A 16,368-nucleotide genomic window follows, 5' to 3' on the forward strand; every position below is an offset into this window, starting at 1 on the left:
AGGTTTGTGTAACACACACACACACACACACACACACACACACACACACACGAAGCACAACTACTGTCACCAAGGGAGTGGACCGGGTATTTGGATATGTGCAAGCTACTCTCAGCAGTGCATGTCCAAACATCTCCACTGGCAGCCTGTCTGAAAGTGCTTTTTCATGTTGGAAATAAATAAGAATGTTTTTTTCCTTCTTCTTTTTCAGTAAACTCCCTTGACACTGAACTACTGCTGACAGAGAACTGTGTCTGAAAATCTCTCCCAGTTATGATATCATGCCATGAAAATAAACTGCCATAGAGTCACTGCTTTATCAGTGCACAACTCTGAATAAACCATGTGCCTTGGACAAGGCATAATCAACGTTTTCGTACAGTGTAATCACAACCCCAGAGGTGGGTAGTAATGTGCTATATTTACTGTTACATTTACTTGAGTAACGTTTTTTGAAAACATTTACTTTTATGAGAATGTTTTATGGTGGGTACTATTCATTCTTACTAAAGTACATTTCTGATAATAAAAATTGACTTTTCGTTACAATGGGTAGCGTTCCTGACGTTACATTACTGGTTTTAATTTAATAAGTGTTAATAAATGCATAATTTATTGAGATTTTTCTCTCTAAAAACAGTGGATCTTCACAGCTGCACAGTCACTCCAGTCACATTCAACACTACAGCAGCAAGTGTTCGAAACAAACATTTCCTCACTCCACACAATGCCTTCATTTTACACCAAGACAAGGATATATTTCAAGATTAAAATTGCAGCTCTAATTTAAGAAAACACGGCGAGGTAAGTTTTAGAGATTGTGACAATGTGGGCTTGTCTGTGTCATTGTGATACAGTACTCAACTGTGAATCTGTAACTATGGGCTCTTATGACCGCAGTTTCTAAGTTTGCATTTTAATATCAGCACTGCAACATTATTAGTGCCTACTTTATAAATCCTTTTAAACATCCGCATTAAGTGCAAATATTTTTCCCTGCCTATGTTCTCATCTAATTTACATATCTGAGAAACATCCTTAAAGTGATATTTCAGCCTTTGATAATATTCTGTCATCATTTCCCTGCCCTTGTGTTCTTCCAACCCCTTGAAACTTTCTGTAATTCTGTGGAACCCTAAGTAAATTAGACAGAATGTTAGGGACTGACAGTCTCAGTTACCATTCCCTTTCAAAATATGGAGGTGAAGAAAAAAACATGCATTGAATAAAATCTCCTTGGGAATAATTTTTCCAAAAACAAAATTCTCGCATCATTTACCCTCATGCCATCCCAGATGTGTTTTTTGTTTCTTCTGCTGAACACAAAGCTTTTTAGAAGAATAACTTAGCTCTGTTAGTTTATAATATAATGCAAGTGAATGGGTACCAAAACTTTGAAGCGCAGAAAGCACATAAAGGCAGCATTCAAGGAATTCAAATGATACTAGTTCAATCTGTCTTTAGAAGGGATATAAGTGTGGGTGAGAAACAGATCAATATTTATATCCTTTTTACTAATAAATCTCCACTTTCACGTTCTTCTTCTTGTGTTTTTGGTGATTCAATGCTTTGTACATATCGTCACCTACTGGGCAGAGAGGAGAATTAATAGTAAAAAAGGACTTTATATATAATAAAGTTATAGATATGTATCTGTTTCTCACCCACACCTATCGCATTGCTTCTGAAAATCAGTACGTCGGAATGAATTACTTTTATGTGCTTTTTGGAGCTACAGAACAGAGATATTAAAATGAGAGCATTTACATTTTTTGGTGAACTATCTCTTTAATTTGGTTCATGGAAGAAAGAAGTCATATGGGTTTGGAACAACATGGTGGTGAATGACAATTTTCATTATGAACAATAATTTAAATAGTATTATTATTCTGCAGTGCATGTTAAATGTGTATCATGTACTGGAAAACAGGAGAGTAAACATCCATTACATTATTTGTGAAAGTAACTAGTTACTCACTACATGAGTATTCTTTTTATTGAATGCTTACTCTTACTCGAGTAATGCTTAACATTATTACTTCTATTTGAGTAATTTTTTTAAGTAATTGCACTTTTACTTTAGTAAAGTTTTGGGCTGCTCTACCCACCTCTGTACAACCCGTTCTCATTCCCAAGGCGTCAAATACTGCCGCTTGTGCAAGAGCCCAGCGCGTCGACCTACAGATGCCAAAAGCGCATTTTGTGGCATCTGTATCTGACACATGCAGAGGGCAGTCTAAAAGGCAGTATGCGGATAGTATTGCATGTTTAACCGCAATGTGTTTTATTATACTAATAAATATATTAGTGCAGTTATATTCAGGGCCGTAGCAAGGTAATCTGGGCCCCCTGACTGTATATTGCTCTGGGCCATTTTCCTATTAAAAACCACAGTTTAGAATTTGTTTTGGGGTCCCCTGGACCTTTGGGCCCCTAGAACATTACCATCTTTCACCCCACTAGTTACGGCCCTGGTTATAATACATGATCGTGTCGATTACATTAGATCCCCTAACCCAACCCATTCCTAAACCTTACCAATTATCAACTATATAAATCATGAATGAGGTTTCATGTTTAACATATTTGATAATTGGTTAGGGATGGGGTTGGGTTGGGTACATTTAGTAACAATAATTTACATTTACATTACACAATTTTTTGGATATTTTTAAACACCCAACACCATAATTATGGGATCAAAATCCTGTCAAAAGTTTTGCAGACGCTGAAAAAAAAAAGCGTGGATCATCAGCACAAAATTAAGTTAAAGTGTAGATCAAAATAATAATCACAAATCAAAATAATTAGCACATCAAAAAAAAAATTAAGCACAGTCATCAGAATTGCAAAAAAATCATGTTTTCCTTATTTATATTATTATTTTTTTGTGCTTATGCTGTATTTCTCTTTATATTATTCTTTTGTATGCTTATGCTGTATTTCTCTTTGCTTTTGTTTCCAAGTTCTGCACTTGGATTTCCAAAACTTGTGAGTAGAGTTTTATGTAAATCAGGGGGTATTTTGCATTCCTATTGGTCCACTAGCTCCTCCTCTAGCCAATCATTCGAAGAGGGGAGGTGATGTCACTCCAGTGTAATGCTCAATCGCACAATGGTAGATGAAGATGGATAACCTTGTGTCTGTTTTGAGTATTATCTGCAATTTCTGTTTAATGCATGTTTTTACTATCTGTACCAATGTAGTCGCAAGCTCTGAACCCAAATTGATCCGTATTTCCATGTTGCTGAATATGCCGTTAGGTACTGATCCTACATTAGCATTGTTGGCACAGCTGCATGTAGTTTTTTTTTCTACGATACTGCAGTGAAGCGAGAAACAAGTGACCAAGCGTCCCCACGTCAACAAATAATGCAATAAAGTTGGCTTGACTTTGAACGTTCTTTATTCTCAATTAGTAGCAAATTTAGGGACTGTCTCTAAAGATACAGGCAACATTGGAGCATACAAATCCAAAACATTTACAAACATTTCCATAACATAGAGTATTCAACCATTTGAAGCAAATGACTTACAGTCATATAACCAACTTCAAAGTGTGCATGTAGGTGTCAGCAATAATGCACACCTTTTAGATTTGTGATATAATAAAAAAGGCCAATTATATCTAAGCATTTCTATGTTCATCAGTATTGTCATAGGCCTTGGTGTCTGTGGAGCGGAGGGGGGCGGGGCCGGTCGGAATATCGCGCGCCCGGTCCCCAATCAGCCTGATGAGGCGTAGCGAGGATAAAAGCGGCGGTGACGATGGTTCGAGAGAGAGAATTACGGACATGTCCGTCATGTGTGTTTGTTTATGTGTTTTTGAGTTTAAGTTTCTCATTAAAATATAATTTATGTTGACAAGCGGTTCTCGCCTCCTCCTTTCCCATCCTTTAACTGTGTTACATTGGTGCTGAAACCGGGAAGGAGGAGGGATGCCCGTCGCAGAGTCCTCGACACTGCCGTCCACCCAGGGGCGCCGCTGCCATCTGCCGGGTGGCGGAGTAGCCCGACTGCCCGGATCGCGGAGTGCGGCCGTCGTCCGCGAGGGCAAGTGGGGACTGGATACCCCGACCGCCTGGGCGAGGAGCCGCTGCGGGGCGGAGGAGTGCCCTGCCGTCCCCAGAGACGCGGAGGGTCGAGGGAAGACCGCCCGTCCGAGGGAGGAGGAAGAAACTCTCCGACCGCCCGGAGTGGTAGAGCCGCTGCCAGGGGCGGAGGAGTGTCCCCATTTGCCGCCAGAAAGCGGAGGCGCGTTCTGCCAGCTGGGGTCGGCGGTTTCACTCCGGTTCAGCCCGGTGTTGGAGCGGCTGTCGTCCGCCTGAATGTGGAGGAGTGTTCGAGGACCACGCGACGGTACATCAGAGAACCGGTGAGTGAGCTTTTCTCTCTCTCCTCTCTCTCCCTGTCGCACCGTGTTGGCCTTTTCCGCACCTATTTTGTTTTGTTGTTGTTGTCTTCCCCTCCTGTCTCCTCCCAGGGCGAGGAAGGCGGAGCTGACCACGCGGGACGCAAGATACACCCGCCCCAGGGATGGGGAGTGTACGTCATGCCGGTGGCACCCGGCCTGAGATAACGCCGGGAGGAGTGTGGAGCGGAGGCGGGCGGGCCGGTCGGATATCAGCGCCCGGTCCCCAATCAGCCTGATGAGGCGCTAGCGAGGATAAAAGCGGCCGGTGGCGATGGTTCGAGAGAGAGAATTACGGACATGTCCGTCATGTGTGTTGTTTATGTGTTTTTGAGTTTAAGTTTCTTTTTAAAATATAATTTATGTTGACAAGTCGGTTCTCAGCCTCCTCCTTTCCCATCCTTTAACTGTGTTACAGTGTCATAATTATTATCTTAAGTAAGGAAATACATGTTTGCATGTTGCTTTGTAGGCTCTTTGTGCCTCACCAAAACAAGAATTGCCTATTAAATTTACAAAAAGATACCTCAACTTTATATACTTTAAACACATCTCTCATACTCGGACAACACATTGTTTCCTGGAGCTGGCAGAAAATTCTCAAAACAGACACAAGCAGGATATCTATCAACCACAAATAATATAGTTATATTCAAATACCTGTGATTGTCCAGGATTTGCCAACTGACGGTTATCCATCTTCATCGACCATTGTGCAGTAGCCATCAGAGTTTCATTGGAATGACGTCACCTCCCCTCTTCGAATGATTGGCTAGAGGAGGAGCCAAGTGTACAAAAAATTTAAATGAGCAAAATTGTCAGTGAGCACAAAAAAAGAGTATAACCGAGGAAACATGATATTGTTTGCAATTCTGATGACTTTAATTTTTCTGTTTTTCTTTTTTTTTTCTTCAGCATATTTTAAATGTGTTTATATATTTTTTATTCATGCTTGTTATTTTTTATCTGCGCTTATATTTTTTTGATTCACGCTTATTATTTTGTTTCAAGCTAATTATTTTTGGATCCGTGACCCATGGCTGGTTATCCAGCCCTGGTTTACCGTTTTCGTGTTCGAGCCGAATGGGCCGCGATAAGCAACAACAAGCATTATGCAGAACGGACTATAAATGGCGCCACGATATAAAATCCGGGCTGATTTCTCTGGACTGGGCTTTCTCTTTCCAGTCCAGCCCTGCCATGACTCCAGTAGGTCTACTTTTGACTGGATTTTGATTCCATACATAATGCCTAAGCCTAACTAATTCTCAACAATACTAAAGACACAACAAGCAGACAAAACGGCAGTCACAATCCTTTATTTGAAATAAAAGTTATTCAAAAGAACTATAATAATTACAAACCATATGATAGGATTTTGTGAGAAACAGTGAAACCAAAGATTTTAATCGCTGAATATCTTCCCCCTCCGTGAAGGCAGCACCATCCAATACCAGTGTTCTGTCGAAGACTGTTACCCCTGTGTTTGAAGTTTAACACCGCTACAGAGAACACTAACCAAGGGGAAACATAGGGGGAACAGACTTCGACACAACACCGATCACACATCTCATTCAAAAGACATATCTGAATTTAAGATCATCGTAATCAGTCACAAAACACAAAAAGAGCTAATGTGTTTGACGTCACGCTGAGGCCTTCTCGTGGCCGCGATTTTTGAATTTGTAACTAGATCAAGTCGAGAGATGAATTATTGATGCTGAATCGCGGCCCTTAACCACATCCACAGTTTTAGATTATATTGAGTTAATATGCGTTATTAATACAAATTGTATAGCCTTTCTTATGCTAAAATGACCTTTGACTTACATAAAAAAATACAACTTTTATATTTTAAAATATATTTATTTGTATCTTTTCAATTATTTGTCTCCTTTAATTTATTTATGTATACATTTTGGTTGGTTTAGCCTATATGTATTTTTATTCTTCCTTCACCTGTAGGCCTAGCCTACTTGTGTTTTTGACTCCACCATTGCACCATTTGTTGACTTTTCGGACGGTACTTTACCCACCAAAGGCACATTTTCCAACTCAAATCAATGTTAAATTAGCGATCTGGAACGATTTCACCGTGACGCCATCTGACCTGCTAAATTACGGGACAAAACACGTCCCGTATTGATTCCATACAGGATGCAAATTGCTATCTTTAAAATTTACGGGATGGGTGGCAACCCTGTGTTATGGCGGACACCGGGGGACCGCAAAATAAAAACTTACATTTGGTCTGTTCTTCACGCAATGTGATCGGAATGCATGGAATACATCCGGAACTGAACACTTCACTTCAACAGAGTAGAATATGTATATCAAATAACAGATTAAACGTTAACCACTGTAGGCCTAAAATAATAGGCTATACATGTTGCTGATCAAATATTATCATTGTGAATAAACGTGACTGATTTCAAACATAATGAAAATCACACCTCAACATACTGGTAGGCCCTATGTCATAATGACAAAATTCTACCCTAACATATCATTTGAGAACGATAAAAATCTGATTCCTTTGCCTCAGACTTTGACACTGAACATTTGTCATTGAAAGCAATGCGCATGCCGGATGCGTCGGAAACGGACGCCAAAGGCTGCAGTTGACGTCACCTGTTGACGCGCTGGCTCTAGCACAAGCGACAGTAGCCTATTTAACGCTTCGGGAGTGAGAACGGGTTGGTAATCATTGTACATTATCATTGCAGTTCACTCTTTGCTACTCTAAATGTTTTCAATGTTATTTTTCATCATAGCTAATTAATTTAATACACCACAAAAGCACCAGGCCTGCAACAAGTGTGGAGAACAGCGGTGAGATAAGATTTCTATGAAATAATTTGTGCTTATAGTGTCAGTGACTGTTCATAGCACTTCACTGCCATCAAGGCTGCCTCGCTTTAAACAAGAGGGCATGCAGTAATCATTATTCTTTAATTTTACTTCAAGGAGCACATCATTAATTCCTCATCTTGAACTTGGGGGGAAAGGCAAATTCATATAGAGCTATGGAAGATAATGCACTGCGCTATCGACCTGCTGCTGCAGTTCCACCATTGTGGAATTATGTTTTTCATTAAACATGTTGTATTTCATTACAACAACAGGTGTGGACAAAATGCAGTTTATTCATTGGCTGGCACGTTAAAAATTAGAGGGGGGAAAAGCTAAAGTAGGATTATGTCTGAAAGTACCACATTAGAAAGTCCCTTACGGGGATATCCACTCTTTCTCACGCACCACTGGTAAGCTATATTTATAGTATAGTGTAAAGTCAAAGACACAAGAACAAATGCAGTCAGTTGTAATACAACACCAAGATCAATGGTTTGTCAGGGAAATAGCTAGTACAACTCTTCATTATTGCTTCTATAGATAATGATGATGATGAAGATGCAGATGCAGATAAAGAAAGCAGATGTTTTAAGAAAAGAAAAACATTTACTCCTTCATTGTCTCCACCTGATTCTATTGGAGATATTGTTACAAGTGTTCTTGGAAGGTCATAACTTGAGCATCAGCCATGACAGCACCTTATTGACTAACAATGGTAAGTATGCAAATTACACATGAATTATGAGCGTAAATAGAATTTGGCAAAAATATTTTGAATATGTTGTACTTAATCTGAGTTGGAATGCAAGAAATGACACCACACACACACACACACACACACACACACACACACACACACAGTGAAAACACACATAAGCCGTGAAGTTCTCAAGGCATATTAACCACATAACTTCCTGCGAGAGCTGTCAATCTGAATCACAAACCAAGTCTAGGCAAGGTTGTGTGGATGTGTGTGTGTACAGAGATTGATCTGAGCCTGTACACAAATTTGTGTGCCAAAAGTGTGTTTCATTGCTATTTTGTAATACATTCACAGGTGCATTGAATCAAGGAAATTAGAGGAGCCTTGTGTTTGTGATTGAGTGTGCAGTCCCTGCATAAGAAGCCAACATGCCCATGCAAAGGAATAATTGTTTGTTCTGTTTTTAGCATCTCTTTTTTTTTTTACAAAGGCTAAGGATTGAGTTTAATCTGTCTCCAGTTTACACAGACACTAATGATCAGGCATGAAATTGGCCAGTGTGATTACCTTCTAAGCCCACAGCTTGCTGAAGCCAGGCCTGAGGGCCTGCCGGGAGCCTGACTGTGTCACGGTTGTCATACATCATCACAGGCAGACAGTAGTGATATAAATGATAATCTGATAAGAGTCTTGACACTGTGCTCTTGATTGTTAAGATCAAGGAGAGGAAATGTTTAAGAATTAGATTAGAAGCATTCTCACATGCTTGGTAACATGATCAACATTTCTGTTGACATCTACTACATAATAACATTGCTATCATTTTCTCAACTAATAACGGTTGTGCCATGCATGTATGCATTGATGCCCACAAGCTGATTGTGTAAATGAAACTTAAAATGAACAAATTACATTGTCAGTTCGGATTTAAGCAGGTATTGCAGCCCATTCACTACGTTCGGCCCACAGTCCCTCCATTTATTTGTGACAAAACGACATGTCAATGGCCTGCTTGAGGACAAAAGCAACAGTACCTTGAGTACACCAGGGAAGAGCATGTACAGACAGGATACGACATGAACAATTCATCGTTCCTGCCTGGTAAATCACTGGGCTGTTTTAATTTCCGTAGGAAAGAGGCCATGTCGAAGGCCAGTTGCTGTTCTAATTAAACTGATACAACTCTCAGAATTGGCGCGCTTGTCATCGGCTGTCTCTGCAGCGGCTGTCATCGCCCGCTTTGCGCATGTTCAGACTATTTGAAAATCAATTATCTTAACAAACCAACTGTAAGGACTGCATGCCAGCCACTTATTCCTGAAGTGAATAACTTATTTGAAATTCATTACAGTATGGAGGGATGGAAGTCTATTCACTATTCATTAATTTATTATCATTATATAATAGTGCAGTTCACTTCTAAAATTTATTTTTTTCTTAAACAATATACGTTCTCATTTTCATGTTCTCTTAACCACTATGACTTTGACATGATTTTCCCAGCTCAACGCCTACATTGCCTCTTCTGTAGATCATGGTGGAGTAACCTCACGGGCTCTTTTCATTTATTTATTACATGCAAATCAAAGCACTCTTGGAGGTGCTGTCCCTTTTTGAATAAATATTGATGGCTATGGTGCAGTCTGTGAGTGTGTGATGTGGATGTGTTTGTTTGTGCGGGGGTGCAGGAGGGGGAGATTACTGAAAACATTATCTTTGTGCCGTCAGATTGACCTAGCATAAGAACCCGCTGCACATTTTGATGGCATCCTTTTTTGTCACCTCTTTTGCAGGGTGGATGACAGGCCAGAGATGAGCTTCAAACAGTAATGTGTATATGTGTATGTATGTAACAGGGGTGTAGAGTGTTTGTGTGTCAAGGACGTTAGTGGGCTAGACAGCTGATGGGCACCAAGGAGGAGGAGATGTGATAGTGAGTTGATGCAATGTCACTCGCACTCACATCTAACCTGAGCACCCCCTCTCTATCCCAGTTGTTCCCATGCTTCTTCTTCACTCTCTTCCTACCTCTCTCCCCCTGTTCAACTCCTGTCTCCCTATCACACTCCATTCCACTCCCCCCGCTATATCTCTGCCTCTCACACTGTTCGTTCCTACCCTTGCTTTCCTTAAGCCCTTCACACAGGATCAAGTTGCAGGCATGAAGGGGGGCCAGAGAGAAAAAGAGAGAGAGGGACAGAGAGTGCTTTATCAGCAAGTCTGGTTGATGGGGTTGTCAGCCGTGAGTCAAGCAGGGTCACCGTGGCGACAGGAGGTGTCACTTCCCTGCATCGCTGCCTTTTGTGCCACCAGCTGCAGTCTTGAGCACGCTTTTCAGAGACCTGACTGGAACTGTGCACACAACATGTGTGTGTGGTGTGATCGAGATAGAAGCGACAGAGGGTGTGCTTTAAAAATGAGGCTGTGCTTTAAAAATGGTGTGCATATAAGCAGGGTCCTGTGGCAGATATAGTCCAATAATCAGTTTGACTGGTTAAAGGTGCACTCAGTAATTTTTTCATCATTAAAAAAGTTTAACTCCAAAATAAATTAATTGATAATTTTGCAATATACTGTATGTAACAATTGACTCCAGTCATATCAGTACATTTGTAAAAGCTGTTTTATTTAACATGGAGAGGGACCGGACATGGGGGCTGCCATATTAGAACCACATGACCAGCCTAATAATTGCTTGATCTCAGTAACCGTCCTGTTATTTGACATTTTCACTAATTGATTAAAGTAATCATGGCTGACTGTGAATAATAAATGTCTAAAATGACATCTGAAACTGAAAACTGTTGCTGCATCCAAGCCGCTAGGTGTCAGTGTAAGTTCAAGATGACACAAAGACAAAAGTAACTGAGTGCACATTTAATGTTGAAGTATAACATTTCTGTGAAACTGTCACCACCGAATGGAACTGCAAAAATAAACAATGCTTTCAAAACAGATTTCTGAGAATGCCTGTCATCTGCAGTTGTTAAAACAGTCAGACAGTCCCGCCCCTAACTAATGCCATTGGTTGAGTAACATTGTTGGGGCGGGTCTAAGATGGTCACTCAAAAGAAACACAAGAATTTTTGTAGCGCCACAGAGAAACAGTATTTACAGATTTCGAGAAAATGAACCTATGAATGGTTTACTTATTGTTGTCTCAGCATATTAGGCTGGGACAGAAGAAAGTATTTTAACATTACAAAAGTTACATACTTGAGCTTAAATATTGTGTTTATCATAGTTATTAGTCATAGCCCAAAACAAAGATGAACTCACACGGTGGAAGACAAATTTTGCTGTCTAGTTTAAAAAAAATGCAAAATTTGCAGTTACACTGTAAAAAATGTCTAGGTAAAATGTATTAAAATTAAAATTAGGTTAAAAAACATTTTAACATACAAACATGTGCTTCATGTGGTAGCATCTTAATTAACTGGTTCAATTCAAGTAAAAAAAAGGATTATGTTGACCATGTTTATTGCTGTGTTGGGTAAGTTACTCCAAAAAAGTAATTCACTTCAAATTACTAATTAATTCTCTAAAATTAGATTACTTTACTGATTACTTCATAAAAAAGTTACTATTTTAGTTTAAGTTAAGCTGTTTTTCTGCTCAACAAATTAAAAATAATGTTTATAATTCCCCCTTGTTCACTGGTGCACGTAAGTCATAATCTCAGAAACACCCCAAATTCCACCCTTAAAATGACTCTTTAGTGATTCTTCAGCTGTTACACAAGTTCTACATAAATTCATATATATTTTCTATAAACATGTAACCCATGTTATGAACTTTAATTAACTTCACTGAGTCCTGTAATTGTAATCTGATTTTTTTTAAATGTGTTGCGTTACACTACTGTAAAAGTAATATATTAAGTGAATACTTGTCATTCTGGTTGTTAGTTTCTTAAAGCAGTCCATTTTCCCTCAGAGGTTAGTGATTAATAATCAGAATGAATAAAATAATTATATGCATATCGGTTATCTGAAACATAAAAAATTCAGTATGGTATACTCATTAAAATAAATTTGGTTGATCTCTATTTATTTATATTATTGAAGGATACAGTATCACATGACCAAAGGCTAAAACACACATTTGTAGAAGCCATTTGTTGTGTCTAATAATCTATGACACTAGACCCTGTGCACTTCTTCATCCTTCAGAAAATCCTTCAGCCTTTCCAGAAAATGCTGGATATTTCACAACAAAGTAAGGTGCAGAGTGAGTTTGTGTATGTATAGTGTTGTCACAGCGGTGTCCATTGTGCATTCTCGGTACAGTAATCTAAGATTAAGTAAAGGTGTTCTCTCAGTCAGTCTTGGACTAGGGGCTTACAGGAAATAAAAAAGTAAAGCTGAAGGAAAATGGGGTCAAATTGCCTTTCAGCCGCCATAATCTTCAAATCGTTGGGAAATTACCTCAGGAGTGAGCGCTGGCAATTTGTTTCTATTCTGAGTAGCGTGATGAGAAGGCCACTTGAATTACTTAATTTCAGAATTTGACAAACACACAGACATGCTATGCACCATGTGTGTTCAGCACTGCTGAAAGGGAGTTGTTTACATGCAAAAAGAGAATGGACGCTGCAATCGATGGCCAGGCCATTACAGGATATGCTTAAATGTGGCAGAAACGTTTTAGCAATTTGCCAGTGTCCAGATTCTGCAGAAGGAATTATTTGATCAATATCGTTGCTGACTAATAGAGAAGAGTAAATTATATGATCAATTCTGCTTCCCTGTGTGTGCAGGACAGTGATATATATACCTTTGCGCACACTTTGACACTGTGCATGCTTGTGCATGTATGTGGCCCGTGATTGTATTTATTCATTCTTAATATGAATTGCATCATGTACCTCTCAAGGCATATTTTGACCTTGATGGACATTAAAGGCTATATATTTAATATTTGACACAAGATTTATGCCATTATTCAGACTTGGTCCATTCATAGGCCAAAGTTGTACTGAATTCATGAAGGCTGAAATTCTGAATTTGTTCACAGATAAATCCCAGATGTGATGTTTTGCTGCATTTCTATAAATGGATTCCATAACTGGGACATCATTAACGAGATCTACTGTCTGAACTGTAAATATTAAGCTCTAACTTGAGCAATGTTATTTGATGGAGTGTTAGGTTTCCCCTGATCTAAAATGATATGTGTTTACATCTCTCACCCTTGGTTAGACACACAGAAGTATGTTTAGTGATCTGAGATGACATGTTAGGGGCCCAGAATTTGCCAAAACAAACCCAATGATGCCACTCTGTCTGAAGTGTGCCCAGGGCTTCCAGACATCACTGTGGAAATACCTCCATCCTTTCCCTTGAGGATAAGTGATAGTTTTTGCTCTGTGGCAGAGAGTCTACAGGACAGAGGGAGCACTGCATTCTTTTAAAAAAAGAGGACGTCATGATTTTGTATTTTTTGTTTTGATTGTTTATATCTAATTTGCATCATATGACAAAGCACAGTGTGACTGCCTGCTAATGCTAAACAAGTGAGACGAGAGAGGGGAGGGAGTGAGGTCGGAGGAGGGAGGGAGGGAGTGGGAAAGAGAGCTTGTCATACTTGCTTAAGGATGAAATACTTAGGATGAAAGTGTGCAGCCAGGTTGTAATTTTCTCCACTTTCCCTTTCACTATCAAAGCTGCATATTACTATTTTAACAGCATTATTTTAATTACAGGTGAAATAAAAGCACAGCTGTTTAAAAGCTGACATTCTTCAAGCAGTGGTGATTCTGGCTTACTTGGTGCCATCAAAGCCTCTTTTTATATATATATATAAAAGAGGCTTTGATGGCAAATATATATATATATATATATATATATATATATATATATATATATATATATATATATATATATACGCACATTATACAGTATATAGCCTAAAATACATAACTTAAATTTCACAATTAAATTATAGAGTCAATAAATAAAATATATGGCAAAATTCTTCCAAATTGCTGCTACTCTGTGCTATTACACCTAATCCCTAATTTAAATTGAACCCTCCCACCCCCTAGTTTTCATTGATGCAAAATCCTCAATGACTTCATCATATCTGCCCAGCAATCACATGGTTGATACTAATTATTGCAAGACCACCAAGAAGATCCTGTGTCATGGTGTAGCCAACCTATAGGCCTACTGTTTATCATGGTTATCTTGTGTTTGTTTATAATGTAAAAATACATTATGAACCTCCATAATCCTAACCATATAGAGCCTTTAAAAATGAGTATCCTGTCAGGGCACCTTTCGCCCATCGCAATCTTGCAAGCTATGCGGGTGCAGGGTGGCACGATTTGGGGCACCTATCTCCCATGGCGATCTTGCGAGCCAGGGGCGGGGTGGCACAATTCGAGACACCTTTCTCCCATTGCGATTTGGCGAGCTCTGTGCGGGGCGGCCTGGCAGGCACCCTGTCGTACTGCCTTTGAGAGTGTTGCCACCCTAGGCGCCTGCCTATATCGCCTATACCAGGATCTGTTACTGTCTACATATAATACAAATAATAATTAATCAATCAACAGTGTGCTGCTCTTTATAAAAACAAAGGAAGTTCCCCCAAAAGTAGGTTGCACTTTCGAGACAAGCTTTGTGAAATCTTTGGCAGTATTTATGTTAAAATTCAATAGCAATTTAGTTTGAAACCCAAATTAACCATAGGCCATGAAGTTCATTTTATTAAAAAAATATTGTTTCCATATATTTCCACAATTTAGTAATTTAAACAAACTGCACATTACTTTCATCACCTATAATAAGCTTGCATTTGTTTGGTGCATGCCCCATAGTTTACCGCAGTGGACTAAGTATAAATTGTGTGTGTGCATGATATTCTACCTTTCCTGACAGGATTGTGTGTAAGGAGCTTTCTTCTGATGTGATGCAGAGGGACAGGTGAGGGTTTCATCTCACTTTCACAAAGTCAAGTCGCTGGCTCATCTCACAGTCTCTGTCTCTTTCCCTGTGTCCTGGGAATATACCCTTTCTTGACCCCCTTTCTTCATCCTGAACACTCACACAGTTTCTTACACATGTAAGTAGGCACATTCATGTGAACACGCATAGACCTTTATCTGTCGTAAAGATACCTAAGCTGTCAGACAGCAAAGGAAGACCTGCTCTTAAAACAAAGCATGGTGTACTATATTTAGCACATAAGAATTCATTTTCACATTGGCACAAGTAGACTGCAGCTAAAACACCAACCAAAAACAATAAATTAGTTTGCAATGATCAGATTTGGACCTGCATACATCTACAAAAAAGAAAGAAAGAAAGAAAGAAAGAAAGAAAGAAAGAAAGAAAATAGTTTGTTTTATAAATTCAGTAACTAATCATTGTCTTGCTAAGTTATGTGTAATATAAATCAATTACAATGTACTACGTATGAAACATTTCATGCTTCTAGGGTATTGAACGAAATGTATGTTATACATTGTCGAGATTACACCAAAGTTATAAATTCGAGATGCACCGATATATCGCTATTTATCGGCCAATTATTGACCGAATTAAAACCATCAACATATCAGCCATTAGCATGAAAAATATATATGAAAAATTAATTGTTTATTTATATGAATTAATTAAATGTATAACCACAATAAATCAAGCATCTGAAAAAGTTTTGCATGTTGAATATGCATAGTATAACTTTGCAATGTTCCATCATAATATGTCAAATATGTGTTCTATTGTTTAGAAATGCAAAACAAAATAAACCTTTTCCTCAACATCAATCTTCTTGTTATATATATTTTTCTTTTTTTTTTTTTATCTTGTATGTATTTATTTTTCATAGTGGCTCTCTTAAAGTGTTAGCCAGATCCAATCCATGTTCAATGGAAATGATTTACTGTTAAAGCAACTCTGTTTAAGGTACATTTTTAAAGCATAATTCCTGAGCAAAACTGGGATCTGATGGCAAAATAAGATGAGTAAGTGGCAAAATATCGGTATCAGTATCTGCAGTTTGTTTTTTTAATCAAAATCAGTCAAAAATGTTCAGATCAGTGCATCCCTGTTAGAAATGAAAGCAGTGTCAACATACTGAATAGAAAAGTGTTTGAATACAATAAAATATGAATTGTTAAAACAATCTAAAACAAAATGATTACCAGATTATTTTATGAGAAATGTTAGTAATTTCGTATTCCTCTTAACAATTCACTCAAAAATATGTAATGTTTACTTATATAAAGAATATAAAATGTGACCTCTCTTTTTCAGAACAGCTAATGTTTGCAAGACATTAAAGGAATACAACTGAATACCACTGAAGCTTGCTGTATTTTGAAAGCGGGTGTTTTACAAGGTTCTTATGTGTGATCTAGGAGGAGAAAGATTATGCACTGGCCTGATTTCTTTGT

The 16,368-nt window shown here is 38.6% G+C and overlaps 1 long non-coding RNA gene across 1 annotated transcript; it reads left to right on the forward strand.

The window, feature by feature from the left end:
• Window positions 1–222: 222 nt before the first annotated feature.
• Window positions 223–15,026, forward strand: LOC127660667 (uncharacterized). Its single transcript, XR_007972669.1, has 3 exons — window positions 223–401; window positions 641–804; window positions 14,849–15,026. It is a non-coding gene; the product is annotated as an uncharacterized LOC127660667 (long non-coding RNA).
• The last annotated feature ends 1,342 nt before the right edge of the window (window positions 15,027–16,368 follow it).

The sequence above is a fragment of the Xyrauchen texanus genome, chromosome 20, assembly GCF_025860055.1.
Source record: "Xyrauchen texanus isolate HMW12.3.18 chromosome 20, RBS_HiC_50CHRs, whole genome shotgun sequence".
Lineage (NCBI taxonomy): Eukaryota > Metazoa > Chordata > Actinopteri > Cypriniformes > Catostomidae > Xyrauchen > Xyrauchen texanus.